The sequence below is a fragment of the Anguilla anguilla genome, chromosome 8 (genome assembly GCF_013347855.1).
Source record: "Anguilla anguilla isolate fAngAng1 chromosome 8, fAngAng1.pri, whole genome shotgun sequence".
Taxonomy (NCBI): domain Eukaryota; kingdom Metazoa; phylum Chordata; class Actinopteri; order Anguilliformes; family Anguillidae; genus Anguilla; species Anguilla anguilla.
Genome location: NC_049208.1, coordinates 10,047,600 through 10,063,161, shown reverse-complemented (window position 1 = coordinate 10,063,161; position 15,562 = coordinate 10,047,600). Strand labels below are relative to the sequence as shown.

General features: G+C 46.4%; 1 long non-coding RNA gene across 2 annotated transcripts in view; it reads left to right on the top strand.

The window, feature by feature from the left end:
- The first annotated feature begins 4,744 nt into the window (after positions 1-4,744).
- Positions 4,745-15,562, top strand: part of LOC118232821 — a 54,445-nt gene continuing 43,627 nt past the window's right edge. Inside the window, exon 1 of one of the 2 annotated variants that reach the window (XR_004766406.1) lies at positions 4,745-4,959. This is a non-coding gene — a long non-coding RNA (uncharacterized LOC118232821). The remainder of the gene's footprint in view (positions 4,960-15,562) is intronic. The other variant, XR_004766405.1, reaches the window with a different exon arrangement.

The window sequence follows — 15,562 nt, the reverse complement described above, 5'->3', positions numbered from 1 at the left end:
TTTGCTTAAGGGTTGCTTGTTTCTCCAGTATTGTAGAGCTCTTTAGATCTGTAAGGGACGACTCACACAACTATCCAATATACAATCAATGACCCGCATCCTTAGTGGACTTGATTCTCACTGGTGCATTCCGTCCATTGACCTGTTCATAGATAACAAACTAACAACCCCACACACACACACACACACACACACACACTTCCCACCAGTAAAGGTATCCATCTACCAAAAACATCTAGTTCAGATGTTGCCCAACCAAGTCACCCCCCCCCCCCCCCCCCCCCCCGTATATGATGATCCTGTATAATCCTTACTCTACATAGGTGCCGTGATGCTCGTGAGAATACACTACATGGCTTGAAGATTTAATATCAGTAGCACCTTTGTGCCAGTACACTTTTGTATGGGCGTGGTCTGGCAAATAACCACTGAAGCAGCAAACATGGGTGTGTGTGTGAACGGCACCGCGTTCTGTGCAGCCAGGTGATGACTAATTCACATCGGGTACTTAACCTGCATTTCCTCAAAGATTCATTTAGATAATAAAGTGAGTATAAAAACACCAGGGCGGGGCAATGCTTTGGTGCCACAGAGCAAGGACAGCTGCTTCACGTTATCGCAACTGATCACACCCCACGCACAGGGGTTGATTCCTGGCTAGGTAAGTTAACGGTTGTTTTCACTGATCTTTGCGGTAATGATTAGCCAATATTGTGGTCAATTCACATACCGCATGCCTCCACACCACAAGCCTTCCTGATTGCTTAGACCATTGAATCCTCTTAGAAGACATGACTGCAGGCTGTAAAGTGTGAGCCTTTGCCATCGTAAAAATAATGTCATAAAATTTGAATTCATCAAACTGCACAGACGATCTGTTCAAACATCTCCGTGCTGATAAATATAGGCAGGACTGCTTGTTATAACAAAACAATTTCATTGTGTGGCCTGTGGCTAGTAAAAGAATCACATTTTAATTGTAAATATTCAATATGTACACCTACATTGTAAGTACACAGAAAGCAGTTTTAATAGAGAGCGTCATAAACATGACTGGTCAGATTTAACCCTTCCAAATCAAAGCTGTCTTTCATCTCCCAAATACAAACACAGTTTGCCCCACAGTGAAGAGCCAGCCGTCACCAGTCAAAAGCCGTGATAGTTAATAAACTCCTTTCTCCTTGCATGAAAGGAGTTCTCCCAGTCCCGTTAATTGCAGAATATGAATCACTCCTGACTACAGCATGATTAAGCATTGCCATACTTTAAAAAGCAGAGCTGATTATATACCCCATACAGAGCAACTGCTTCCTCTTGGGGTTTTACAGGGATTACCTCAGTTAGCCTTATATGCGCCAGCCTGCCGGAAAAACGAGACGGCTAACAGTCAGCGCCGATTTTCCGATAAGAAATGTTCTTATGCGGAAAATCATTCCGGTCCTTTCTCCTCCGAGTGGCAGTTAATTGACGCGTAGGCTGGACGACGGTGCTCTCACATTCTGCCCCAGGGCTCGGCGATTCCCTCCCCTTTCTTTCAAAGGCTCGGGAGCAGGAAGCTTAGGGGAGGAATGCTTCTCTATTGAGGCGTTTTACCTGGGGAGGTGAGGGGTGGGGGGGGGGGGGCTGTCGATGGGGGTGGAGGGGGAACTCTGGGCTCCAGTGCATTCACCACTCATCCGCAAGCTTCCGTCTTTCAGCTCCAAAAAACACGGCTGTTTCCTTTAATCCTGAGTGAGTCAGCAAACATCAGATGTCTCATCCCGTTCTCTTCAAAGTCGGCGGCAGGCTAGATTTGTCATGAGCTGATTGAAAAATGCTGGAATTAGCCTCGGCAAGCCATTAGCGTAGCGTACACGCTTGGCTACCGGTGTAAACTGATGGATGAGGGATTGTCTCATTGCAGGAGTGTCAGTCCAGCACCACCAAAACAATTACTTACACTCTCCACAGTGAAACGTTCAGTTAAATCAACTCTCGTCGCAGAGCACATATGACCCCTATTGGACCCATAATTACTCAGTTAGAGTTGAATTAACACTGGCCATTTTACACGTGTCCCTTTAGCCAACACAATGGGAAAAAGGCATGAAAAGTAAGAGTGCATGCATCATTGTTCTCATGGCTGTTTGCATTCTGTACCGCATCCTCACTGTCTAGAGTAGAGTGTGGGTGATCACTGGAAAGTCTGATGTATCCACCCCCGTAAATTTGGAAGGGCACGCATAACATGAGATGCGGAAGAGACTATCGTGTGCCCTCATAAAACCTCAGTGCACGTGTTCCCCTTGAAGAATCTGGTTGAACATCCAAAACGGATAGTTCACCTTCTAATGTTTTTTTTTTTTTTAACTTTAATCTATGTTTACAAGTGCCCCAGACAGTGTTTGTGTGTGATGAAGGACATTTTAGATATTTACTGATGTTTCAGATGACCCACCGGCTGGTATGGGGTCATTTGGGGGGGGGGGGGGGGGGGGGGGGGGGGGGGGGGGGGGTTGTGGTTTAAAGAAATAAAATCCACTTCAAGTGACTCCAAAGCAAGTTGTACAGTGGTATCATTAGCCCAGCGGCTGTATGTGTGTATATTACCAGATTACTCTTCAGAAAATTTTGTTGAGTATTCTTTTTGGTTAGAACTATTTCCTATGATGCATGCAACCTAAGACCGTTGCACTCTGGGAAAAAAATAACCTGCACAACATAAAATTGCACATATATAAATGTGAAGGAATGTGATCTGAAATCTGTTCATACCTAGAGCCACTGGAAACTTAATGTCACTGTTCAAACAGCTCTGGAGTTATTTTGTTTGAGCCAAAACATATAGTAAAACTGAAAATAAAATAATAATAAAAACCCAGAAAGTGAACCATTCCTTTGAATAAATGAAGATATGTGTTATTTTGCTTAATGAAAAGGTTATGTGATTTGTTCTCAATACGGTATTTGACAGCTGGCCAACAGAGTCTTGAGTTATTGCACTTGCTGTCTCTCCCCCATTGGGAATTACAACACTTCCGTCCCTGATCTTTGCACTCATGTTTCTGTTGTCATTCGGTCTGGATAAGGGTGCTAAATGCCTTTAAAGTAAGGTAAAGGTTTATTCTGAAAAATCCAGTCGAGCGCAGATACCTATCATTTGAGCTGTCTACATCAATCTTTCTCTGTCTAACTACTCTGATGAGCTGAGATTCTGCCTTTTCTTGGAGGGAATGTCATCCCATTCAATTATCTGGGCCTTTGTTAATCTAAAATCCTATATATTTTTTCAACACAATTCTCTCTCTCTCTCTTCTTCTTTGCACTCACATATAAACACGCACACACACCGACACACAGACACACACACACAATTTACTCTGCACTCGATCACTCCTCAACTTCACCCAAGCTCTTCAAATGACCTGCACAATGGTCAAAACATTGTTCTGTTGTTCTTCTCTGTAGATATCTCATCAGCCGCTGGGCACTTTACTGACTGTGCCTTTACCTTGCACTGAAAAAAATAAAATAAAATAAAAAAAGGAAAAGTCAATTGTGTTTGTCTTTGACCCTGAACCAAAGCCAGTAATGTAATTGATACTAGGCTCCAAGGACTGAAAACTGTGTGGTTGAAGCGTTCTCTTTTCAGCTAATTGTCAGTCTGAGATAAGAAGGGAGGATGAAGGACAGGTTGAAGTGCAGATATTTTAGAACAGGGAGTTCACTGATTGTTTTGCATAAAACGTCATCATTTGGGATACAGTGTGTATTTTAATATGGCAATTGGGGCGACTAACATCTGGTGGCCATTTTCCAGCATGTAAATGATGTGTTGACTCTCAGTGCAACCGCGCACACACACACCACTACCATTACATTAAATATATACCGTAAAAACGAGAGTCGATTTTAAAACTTGACTTGAACACATAATGGTAAGAAAAATAAACATATAACATGCTATCTTTTTAACCATGATGCACGACGACGAAAGCCATAACCTTGCCTATAGACCAATCAGACCTTGTGCAATAAGTTTATGTCTACCGCTGCACCAAACGAAAAATCGAAACACATTAGCTACACAAAATGCTTTTTCAATGGTCTTTAAGTAATTCAGGTTTGGGGTGGGGAAATTTTTCTGGATTGGACGTTGTGGATAATTAGCCGATATTGCACTTCCTTCACATTTCGAGTTCCTGTTGTTAAATGAGCACGCGCTTCCTGCTGAGGAAACACGTTCGACTCTTTAGAAGTGCGTTGTTCAAGTAATCTACTTGCAAACAAAACATGCGTTCAAATTCAAACCTTGGGATTACAGCCTCTTGAATTCACTCCTCACTGTGAAAAGGAAACAATGAATAAACAAGCAGCCTAACGGCGCCTGCTTTGTTATGTAAACTAAATTAGCCAAAAGGGTCTCTTTTCCTCAACCTAGATAATTACATGAACTCACTTCGAAACTTTAGTATATGGTACACCAAATGTAATGCTCTGATTTTGTTAAATGTATTCACAAATATTTATTAGGCTATGCATTGTCCATGAAATACGCACACACAGAACACACGCCCACTTTTCGTGCAAGAAAGCTAGGTGCTGGCATATCCATGCAATATTTGGGAAGCACCCTGTTGAGTTTAAATACAATATAATATGGTGGACGAGTCGACCTGAAATCTCTGCACCTTATTGAGATCTGTTTTCGTTTCAATCATTTGTGCACAGCGAGATCTACGTTACAGAGTTCTTGGCTGACTTTCCCTGTGGCGGCGCATCTAACCCATGACGTCACGCACTGTATCTGACTGTATGCAGAATGTTCCGCTGAGCGCGTGCTGCTCTGAGCACATGGAAAGACATCGAGATTTAGCTGCATGCAAAAGTGCGCTATTGTCCCCTCAAAGAAATCTGCAACTCTTATTATGGAATACTCCCCAAGTGTACACGTAAGAAGTGGGGCAATTCGAAGAATTGGTAAGGTTTTTTCATTTTTATTCGTTACCCCCCTTCCACGATGTTTTGTTTTATAATGATCACAAGGATGCAATAGAACACCGTAGCTAATTCTAGCTGGGATCAGTTGCATTTCTGTGTTAATATAGTATTCTAAAAGTGTAAGTATAGATAGAAACTCTACTTAGATATGAATTTGTCAACTATAAGTATGATGTGATATAGAATCACATCAATGTATTATCGATAGCTAACAGTTAACTTTCTATAATTTATTTCATTGTGGTAATATAAGTGTTAGATCATTACAAACGTCTGAAATGGTATTATTAAAGTGTTCTAACAAGATCTTACGGTATTTAGTTGAATCCTAGAAACTAAAATGCTCGCTAACTAACACGTTTCAGATTGACTCTTAGTCTGCCCATCCCCCCAAATCCACACGATCAGCCATCTACCTGTTATGCCCCCTGAACAATATTTGTGTATGTTACACAATATTATAACATATATTTAAAGGATTTATGGCTAATATAGCGTTTACCATGTACTAAAATAGTTGATACTATATTACTCATAAATCTGATATTTCTTCCAAATGGGATCTTCCCTGTTGTGTATGGTTAGCTAGATCATTTCCATTGATATTTCATATTGTACTGCATAGCACCGTTTTCTTAATACCTGAATGAACAGGCAAAATGTTTTGGATCAGACACTGCGGTTGTAGCGTGTCATGCTAAGTGTTATTTAGCCTGTGTACATGGAAATATGGAATAGGATGACAGGCTGGAACAACTTAGGTTTGATTATATACATTTAGCCTATTTGTTCATTTAATATGATCATGTGCTGCCATAATAGCTAATAGGATCAGTTACTTCTATGTAAAATTGAGCATTTGCCCACAGTTTGATTTTGTAGTTGAAGGCTGAGTACGGAATTTCTCCTCTGCAAGTCATTGTTTTGCAGTGAAGGCTTCAAATATATATATATATATATATGTGTGTGTGTGTGTATATATATATATATATATATATATAATACACATAGGTATCACATATAGATCTTTGTTTTTTATTTCATCCTTAAAAAATATTCTAGCAGTAGTGTAGTGTGCAAAGTGGCAAGGTGTTGTTTTAATGCCATGCATGCGTACAGTATACGGCAACCTTTGCAACGGCAGCTAAAAATCAGCTCTCCCTTTTTATTGTGGCACATTATGATTTATGTGACACAGAGTATTTGTGCCTCATGTTAAGTCCAGGGTAAATCGGATATTTGATATGTTGAGCCATTGTCTCAGTGTTGTCAGCCACAGTAATATTAGGGTAAATTTTCCACACCTTTGCTCCTCTTAATTTCCTCAATGTTAACTCCGCAGATCATTTAGGTACACAGTTTTTTAAGGATTTTAACTTATGGAAAGCAATGTTACGCGTGGAGCAGTATCCACAAGGCTTCTGGGCACTTTGCAACCTTCTTTTGGAGACATTAATGGCAGGTGTTGCAAAACTCTTAAGCAGCCAGGACATCGGCTGTGAATAAATTCATCTGCTAAATACGTGCTTTAATAGGAAGCAATACTAGCAATGTGTGCAGAATCCAGGTGTATATACGCAGAATACAGTCATGTAGGGGCACAGTGAGCACGCGCTGAGATTTAACTGCACATTTGAACCTCTGTTTGCATATACGGGCGTGAATAATTACTAATGACAGGACCTAAATTTCCATTCATATGCATTGGGATGCGTGTCTTATAAAACTAAAAGAATTTAGCATGTTCAGCTGAGATTGCTAGTAGTTAAATTTTTATTTTATTAATTTTATTTTTGAACATTTGGCAAATTATATTTTGAGCAGACAACATGAAGAAGGAGTCAGGATACAACCCTTAATGAGGCTTGGACAGCTTAGCTAGTTCACTCGTAATGAAGCTGTTTATTATTCACAAGGCTGTTTATTGTTAAGATTGATTAGTGTTTTTTTTATTTTTTTATTATTGTGCTTTTGTCAGGGTAGGCGAAAGCATGCTATCCTAAGAGACAGACTTTCAGTGACTAGAGGCCGAAAACTCGGCCTGCTGCTGGGCTGTCGGTCAGGTTCCCCCCCCTCGGTGGCAGGACGCGCGTGTGTGTGTCGTCCTCCATGTTAGGTTAACTACCTTCCTCCACTCGTCTGATACCCACAGCCAGTGCGCTGCTGTCGCTGAAGTGCCGTGTCTTTGGTGTCTGAGGCCTCGGGGCCTGTCAGCAACACCTCAGTTAATGGTGGTGATGCGTGTGGGAGGGGCTTGTTGTCATAGAGCCAGGTGTGTCGTGACCAATCGTGTGCTTACAGGGGGGGGGGGCGGTGCCCACGTGCGCACTTTGGCGGGTAGGCGGCCCGATTGGCCTCTTTTGCTGGAGGTCAAAGTCTACGTAGACCCTTCGTGCACGTTCTCTGGTCCTTTCATTTTCCAGGTGCCTCGACACACGTGGTGCGTGCTGGCTGCCCGCCCGTATTCACTCCACAAGTCCCAGTCTTCATACTAACGGGCTGAAACAGTTAATTTGGAGATCTCGGGTGACGGCACGCAAATCCGAGCGGAGTGCGGAGGAACCCGTTTGGCTAACCGAACGGCCTTGTTTCCCTCGCCCTGAATACTAGCGGAGGGATGGGCTCCACGTGGTTCTGCTTGTGGCTGGAGCAGGTTTCAGTCCTGCAGGGCTCCAGAGGCCCGGGGCTGGTTCTCTTACACCGTCTCTCAGTATCGAGAGGGGAACTGAACTCATATGGTCCTCCAGCTTCACATCTCCTTTCCAGCTTTGTGTATAACACTAAACTTTGGACGGAGTTCGCAGTAGCAGCGTTTCCCCTACATAGGCACAGCGCAGCTCCGCGGTTGAATTTCTGGCACCGACGCTAGAATTTCATTTCTTTTTTTAAGCTATGCTTAGAGGTAGCTGGGTTCATTGGCTCAGAATAACCTTGTGGGAACAAGCGAGGGAAGCCGTGGCCTGTATTATCTAGCAAAGCACTTTCTCTCCCTCGACACTGCTATGAGCAGAACGTTGCCATATCGTTCACATTCAGGCGTGAAAGCTGCGTAAATGGCTGCGCTCATTGGCTTTTGTTTTCCGTCAACTTGTAACATATAACTTTCCTTTGGTCTTTTGGTCTTTGTTGGTTGCTCCAGGGCGCGCTACGCCATGTTTCGGGGGGCCTCTTGCGCTGTTGTCCGCTACTTCGACTCGTCCGTACCGAGTCGTGAACGTTTCGGAGCAACGGGTGACAGGCTTCGCGCTACGCGTGAACGGGACGCTGGTGCAAACATCTGGGTATCAACTTCGGCCAATATGGTCAGTCAAATATTAGCTTTTTTTTTTGTTAACTGTTTATTGATTTTCCAAAATCAAACAACCATAAAAAGGGATCGCATTACAGTGAATATGCAACAAAAATGGAGGGTGGGGGGGGGGGGGGGGGATGGGGGTAATGTTTAAACCTTCTAGGGTAATGAAAAAATAATAAAAGAAAGTCACATTCATAATAAATAAAAGGTACACATATATGTAGGAATATTAGCTTTTGATATCAGCTCATGGTTGAAGCTGTTCCGATCCAGGAATAGTAGTAATGTAAAGTTAGCTGTATGCTGTATATGACATTGAATCCAAGTGACGTGAGGAAAGAGGAAAAAGAAAAGAAGCAGCATGTGTCTCCCAATATAGAGTAGCTTGTTCCTCCGAAGCTACCGCTGTGCCACCGCCACCCATGCGGGGGTTGCAGCTCCAGTCCACTCGCATGCAAACTGTTTACTCACTAATTTACTTTGTACTTATGCACATACACCGTATGAAGGTAAAGGTCACACCGATGACATCTAGCAGCCTGTATGGTGGCTCGCACATCATTGGCTGGAGCTCTTGCAGGCTATTGCAGCAGTAGCTAGAGGGACAAGGCCAACTGTGTCCTGCTGTGATGCAGATTCCAATGAAGTTGCTGAGGCTGAAACCCTGTGGCTGTAGGGGGGAGAACCTTTACCGAGTGAGCCGCCAGGATCCCAAAGTAAACCACAGATTTAGCTCAGTGGGGGTAGGGCAGAGCCTCTTTGGCCTTTCAGCTCTGTTGGACTGGACACTGCTCAGCAGTCTGTTCAAACACCCACAGTGTCCTGATGACATCATCCTTTTCCTAGTAACTGTAGCCACCCCCCCCCCCCCCGCCTCAGCCCTCTGCACAGTGTACTGCACTGTGTCCAGTTTTTTCCCATGTTGACTGAGTGCTTCTGGCAGCCCAGTGCCTCCCCGTCGAATGTTTGGGAGATGGGGGCCAGGAGGCTCGCTCAGAATGCGAAAACATCGAGCCGTGGAAAAGGCTTGGGTTGCTCTTCCGACTTGAGAGAAAACAAGCGGGCCTGCAGGCAGAGGAGATAAGCTTCTCCTGATGACCGGCTTCTGTTCCACAGCTCGTGGAATTATGATTGGACCCCTATCAGCCACGATAATGGCATTTACTAGGCTGGTGCTAAGGGCTGCCCTCTGCATTGTGGGCATGACAGCTGTTAGGAAAGCGGTGTCAAAAGATGTTGCCATAGATATGAAGTGCTTGATTTGGTACTGGGCCAGCAAGCCTGCTTCCTGTTATTGAAGTGAAATGAAAGAGAGAGGTTACGTTTTAATTCCGTTTTCCCTGAGTATGTATACAGTATACACATCTTTTATCAGAAAAGGGGTTATGCGTTATGCATCTGTCGATATGTAATCAGCGTGCATTATGCAAAATAAATATTTCACAACCTTTCTTGGGTGAGCTCACCACCCTGTGTTTGTACAGCGCAGAAAGGAAGGACTCCTGAATGTCTTTTTCTCTGTAATATCTGAAGTCAGTCAGAGAGCAGACACTGTGGAGGAGGGAGAGATGTGGGACGTCCGCCCTTAATGGGGCTCAGGCTCACCTGCTGGGGCATCGCGCTCAGTTGCCCCAGGGCCGCCTTATCTCATTCCCCCATTGTTTCCACCGGAGCCGTGATTTAGCTTAGCCGAGCTTAGCTTAGCTCAGCGTCGCCGCGGGATACGGGATATTATGGTATGGTATCGATCCCCCCCCCTCCTCCTCTCGCCCTTCGTCGAGAGGATTCCTCGCATCGCTTCGGTCGTGCCGCTCTTATCCCGTCGTTTTCTCTCCCCTCAAATGAACGCCCCCCTGACTCGCGCCCCCCCGGGGGTTTAGTGCTACCTCCGCGGTTTGAAGTGAAGTGTTCTCTCCCCCCCCCGTTTGGATCACAGCCCCGGCTCCACAGAGGAGACTCTCAGCCCCTCTCAGCGTTGGCTGCTGCAAACCTGACGTAAATCGCGCTCCTTACCCGTCCTCTTTTGGTAAAATTTCCGGAGAGCGATCTGAAAATGGACCGGTGCTCGTTGTCCCGACGGCCGTCCGCCTGACGGTTTCGCCTCGCGGGGAAAAGTTGGCGGAGTTTGGCGGAGGAGTGGCGGCGGCAGATGACCCGGTGTGAGCCGCCATGCCAGGTGTTCCTAAGGGTTGTGAAGGGTCAAAGGTCGTACGTCACTGGCAGTATTCTCTTTCTGTAAACAAAACAAGAAGAGGCTGCAGTGGAGCTCTGTGGCCATTTTGTAAGACCTGGGAAAAAGTTGAAGCGTTTTTACAAATACTTTAGCCTGCAAATACACCGGACGCCCAAATCAGAATAAAGTCCTAGGTATAGAATGAGACTGTGCTTCGACAAAAAATAAATTAAGTCCAAGGTTGTTGGTCTAAAAAGAGAAATACGTAGCACATCCAAATGAGGCTCAAAAGCCGAATTTTGCATCGCTCTCTGTATTTTTTAGGCACCCAATAATTTGAATGAACCGCTTGCAATTTTTAGGCCTAATAATTGCAAAGCACAAGTAGTAGAGTAGCCTGGTTTTCAGTCTTTAAATGTGGGATGTGGTGTTTTTTTTCTCTTTTTATACCAACAGCCTTGGCTGAGTAAAGTCCTGTTTGAAAGATTTCATCCCTTCCTCAGTTCCATCCTCTCAGCTTTAAAAAAAAAAAGAGGCAGTAGCGCTGGCTTTCAGGAAGAAGGCCTTCGCCGTGAGTCACAAAAAGTAACACAAAAAGAAAACAAATTGCACTGCGACGGGGGGGCGAGATTTATAGGCCCCCCCCGTGTGAGTCTCCGGGACTCGGGTGCCTGGTCTGAAGGCTGCTCTTAACAAAAAGAGGGAGGGGGGGGGGGGCAGGGGGGGTGGAAATGCGGAGGCCCGTTTCACAGCCTTGGAAAGCGTCGTAAAGGTGAGCGTAAACCCCCCCCGCCCCCCCCGGCTTTGATTTGGCTTTAGGGCAGTCCGTCTCAGGACAGGGCGCGTAAATCAGCTAGTGGCCCAGGGGAGGAAGTGACTGAAGTTACTGTGGGTTTATGACATGAAGTGTGTGTGTGTGTGTGTGTGTTTCTGTATGTGTGTGTGTGCCTGTGCCTGTGTGTGTGCCTGTGCCTGTGTGTGTGTCTGTGTTTGTGTATGCGTGTGTGTGTGCGTGTGCCTGTGCGTGTGTGTGCCTGTGTGTTGTGTATGTGTATGCGTGTGTGTGTGTGTTTATGTGAAGATGACATATGCGAGGGTCAGCTCTCAGAGTTTATTTTATTTGCTTCGTGAGAAGCAACATGAAACTACATATAGGATGCAAAGTTGCATTCCTAATTTTTTTGGTGGATGCTGCATTCATGTAAAGATCAAATAAAGTACAAATTTTGATCTGTTACCAAAAAAAATAAATAAATACATTTTTATTCTGTGCATCATTTTGTTATTATATTTCTTGCAAGGGTGAATTGATGGATGCATTTGCCTTGTCTGTGTAAGGTTCTGAAATTGCAAACCATTGTTCATTGTTTTGCGCTGCAAAGCTTCAAGGCAGCAAAATTCTAAAGACAAAAGCTGGGCTAACACTGGGGACTAGATTCATCTGTGTATAACTAAAGCGGAATAAAAGTGTTTTGAAAATGAGTCTCACCGTTCGGGTGAACACGGCAAAGCCGGTGGAGAAACACCGCGTGTGTTTTTCGTGCTTTAAAATGTGTTTCCCGCGCAGAGACGAGAGCGCGTCTAAAACAGCGCTCAACAAAATACCCCCCAGCCGCTGGATAAGGGAGGAGGGGTCGGCCAGACGGGCGGTCCTGGACACGTTTACAAGATTATGTAACTGTCTGCACGCCGTGTAATTCACACGCCAGCTGGTGTAGAGCTCTGTGTGTGTGTGTGTGTGTGTGTGTGTGTGTGTGTGTGTGCGTGTTTTTTATGGCATGGGGATCTCTGATAGGCAGGGGAAACGGGAAGGAGGAGGGGCGGACAGGAATGATTGACATCTCAACTAGTGGTTAAGATGTCTGCTACTGTGCAGTCAGCAGAGGTGGAGCCATGGGAGGGGGGGGGGGGGGGGGGGGGGTGATGGGGGGGGGGGGGGGCGGTGGAGCAGCGTAGGCCCCGGGGGGATAAAAACGACCTGCCAGGGCTTTGTCGGGGGTGTGTGTGGGGGGCGAGTGGTGGGGGGGGGGGCGGGGATTGTTCGTACTATTAAGTGGAAAAAAAGCTGCTGAGAGACCGGAATTTCTGTCTGTTCGCTCGCTCTTTTTTTTCCTCCGGGCGCAGGGGCGGGTTCAATAGAGGCTGCAGCGGGCGGCGCGGCCGCCTCTCAGCTCAGCACCCGGGGATTGTGATGAGCCCAGCGATATCGCCCTGTGTTCTGCGGATTAGGGGGGGATTCTCCCCCCAGATTTACAGCCACAATAGCCAAAGCCCCGCTGTCGACACTGCGCTGCATAGTTTTACCGGAGGGAGGGAGGGAGGGAGGGAGAGAGAGAGGGAGGGAGGGAGGGAGGGCGGGTGTGTGGAAAAGAAAAGAGGGAAAGTGCCGGATGGCTCACTGGAGCCGCGAGACTGCGGCGGCGGAGCAGACGCTCCTCTCGAAAGACTGTCTGAACCTCTGCCAGTCTCTGCTGCGATTAGGGAGCGCTTCTCCGAGGGAGGTAGAGAGGGAGGGAGGGAGGGAGGGAGGGAGAGAGAGAGTAAAGAGCGAGAGAGGCATTTTTCTCTAACTCGGTGTATGTTTTCTTTTTGCCATTGCAGATGGCATAGTTATACCGTATTTTCCTTCATTCTTTTAATGTGGTGCTATTTCGCTGCACTTTTCTCTAATGTGTATGTTTTTTTCTCTCTCAAGTGAATAACAGAGAGAAGGTGGGGAAGGAGGAGGAATATAATGAGAGAGCAGTCGGGTTGACGGGAGGAAGAGAGAGAGAGAGAGAGAGAGAGAGAGAGAGAGAGAGAGAGAGAGAGAGAGAGTGAGAGAGAGAGAGAGAGAGAGGAGAGAGAGAGAGAGAGAGAGAGAGAGTGAGAGAGAGAGAGAGAGAGAGAGAGAGTGAGAGAGAGAGAGAGAGAGAGAGAGAGAGAGAGAGAGAGAGAGAGAGAGAGAGAGAGGGGCCTTAAGCGTAGAGCATGAATCACAGTAACTCTGGAAAAGTGTGTAAACAGGAAAGGGCTTCATGGCGGTGAATAGGCGCAGCTGACTTCTGCTCCTTTGTCCGGCTTTGTCCCATCGCCAGACTGAAAAATGACTCTGAACCAAATTGACCTCCAGCTGCGCGGAACCCGAGTCTAGCGGGGTTCAGAGCTTCGGTCAAGTGAAGCCCCGCAGCGCTTCTGTGACCCCGGCGCTCCTCGGCAACTGTTGCCATGTGGTTCGTTAGCCCTAGTGTCTGATGCGTCTACCTCAGAACGACGTCCACTGCATCTACAAACTTGTCAGTCAAATCCATTTTTCATCCCGATTTATGTTTCTGCCCCCCCCCCCTTGCTGTTCCTAAGTACATAGCTGATGACCAGAACCATTTTTAAGGTCCATTTTATGGTCACAGATAAATCCTGCAATGTGTGAGGTCACAATTATGTGGTTAGAATGTTCTCAACTGAACATTCTAATGCTGATGTCACAGTCGCTGCTGGTGATTGACATCAGTGGAGTCCTAGAACACTGGCCAAAAACCAGCTCTTCTTCAGGGTTAAACAAGAAACAACCGCCATTATTATTGTTTATATTGTGTGATGGTGTTCAAAGTAATGAGTTGGTTACTCTCCACCACAAAGAAATTTCATCAGAGCAATGGCCAAACAATGGACGCTGCGCTCGGAAACCTCAAAGCAGCACGCGCTGAGCCTGCGTCCACTGGCGCGAAACAGCGATGTGGATGTTTTTCAGAGTCAGACGTGTCAGACGTGTCAGACGCTAGGACCGGATGGTGGAAGCGCGGTTTCCGGTTCGGAGGAAGTGTGCTAATTGAATCCGCGGCGACGGACAGGAAGAGGCCCTGGACCGGACGCTCTTCCGCGCGACGCGCGCGCGTGGGCAGGGGGGCGTGCGGCGAGCGCGCGGCGAACCCCAGCTGCTGGCGATGTTCTCTGCGGCGCGGTCAGCTGTTCAGACACAGCTTGCGTTACACGCAAACCGACGACAGTAAACGCAGCTACCGGAACAGGGATGCTTCCTGTGGGCCATCGCATGTGGTGATTTCCTGCGCATTCGTACTGCTTTTTTTTCTTCTATGCTTCTATGGTTGGGTAGCACCGTGGAGCAGTGGTTAGGGAACTGAACTAGTAGGCGACAGGAAGCAAATTCCTTTCACCACCCTTGAGCGGGGTACTTAGCCTCAATTGCATTAGTAACAGTCATGCCATGCACATGAATAATCCCTACGTTGGATAACATGTCCGTTTCAAGGCTGTATAAGATGTCTTGGGTAAAGCTGATGAATTAATAATGACGCGGTAATAAAAATAATTGGTCCCGTTCTGTCGGCGGAGCGTATGTGTTTCTGGTGTGGACGCCCGCAGAATGCACAATAGGCTTTTTCACAGGCCTATCGCATGACCGCGGTCAGTTCGTTCTATTTCCAGTAGATAGTGCTGCGCCCAGCTCTCAGCCGATCTCCGTGCTTTGTATAATGCATATTTAAAACAATCCCGATGTTGAGTAAGCCCCACGCTCCTCATCGCCCGAACCTTCGGGCTACTCGACTTTCTCCGCGGATCAATTAGGGAAATTGTCGCTCCTGGCCGTTGCAGACGGTGTAACAGTGCGGTAATTCTAACCAGGACAAAGAGCAGCAATCGTCACATAATTTGGTTCGGCTTTGTTTAATGCCGCGGTCTCAGTCCTTCAGGCGAATCGGCCATAAAACGGATATTTCAGGGTGCGATGGCGGCTCGATCTCTCATTCGTGTTTTTTAGAAGACTGTGTGAAGTCGTTGATTTTCGTTTTGCTTGGAATGGTGAAGGTTACCGGGGGGTAAAATGTGTTGGTTGCGGTGTCGTGCTTCGTTAAGGCGTTGCCGGTGTACAGGTTGTGCGGAAGTCATTTCATCCCCCGCTGTTGAAGCCGGGGTCCTTCCCATGCGTCTCCTGCGTTTGCGTTTGCGTATCAGTGACACACAACATATGGGACCCCCTCACTCTCTCTGCTCCTTTAAACGCCATTAAGAGGAAACAGGTTGTAAACAAGTGTTGGGATAGCTGTTAACGCCCCCTCCCCCCCCCAACTTTCTCCCTCCTTCACTCAGTTAATGAGCCCCCACCCCACCTCACC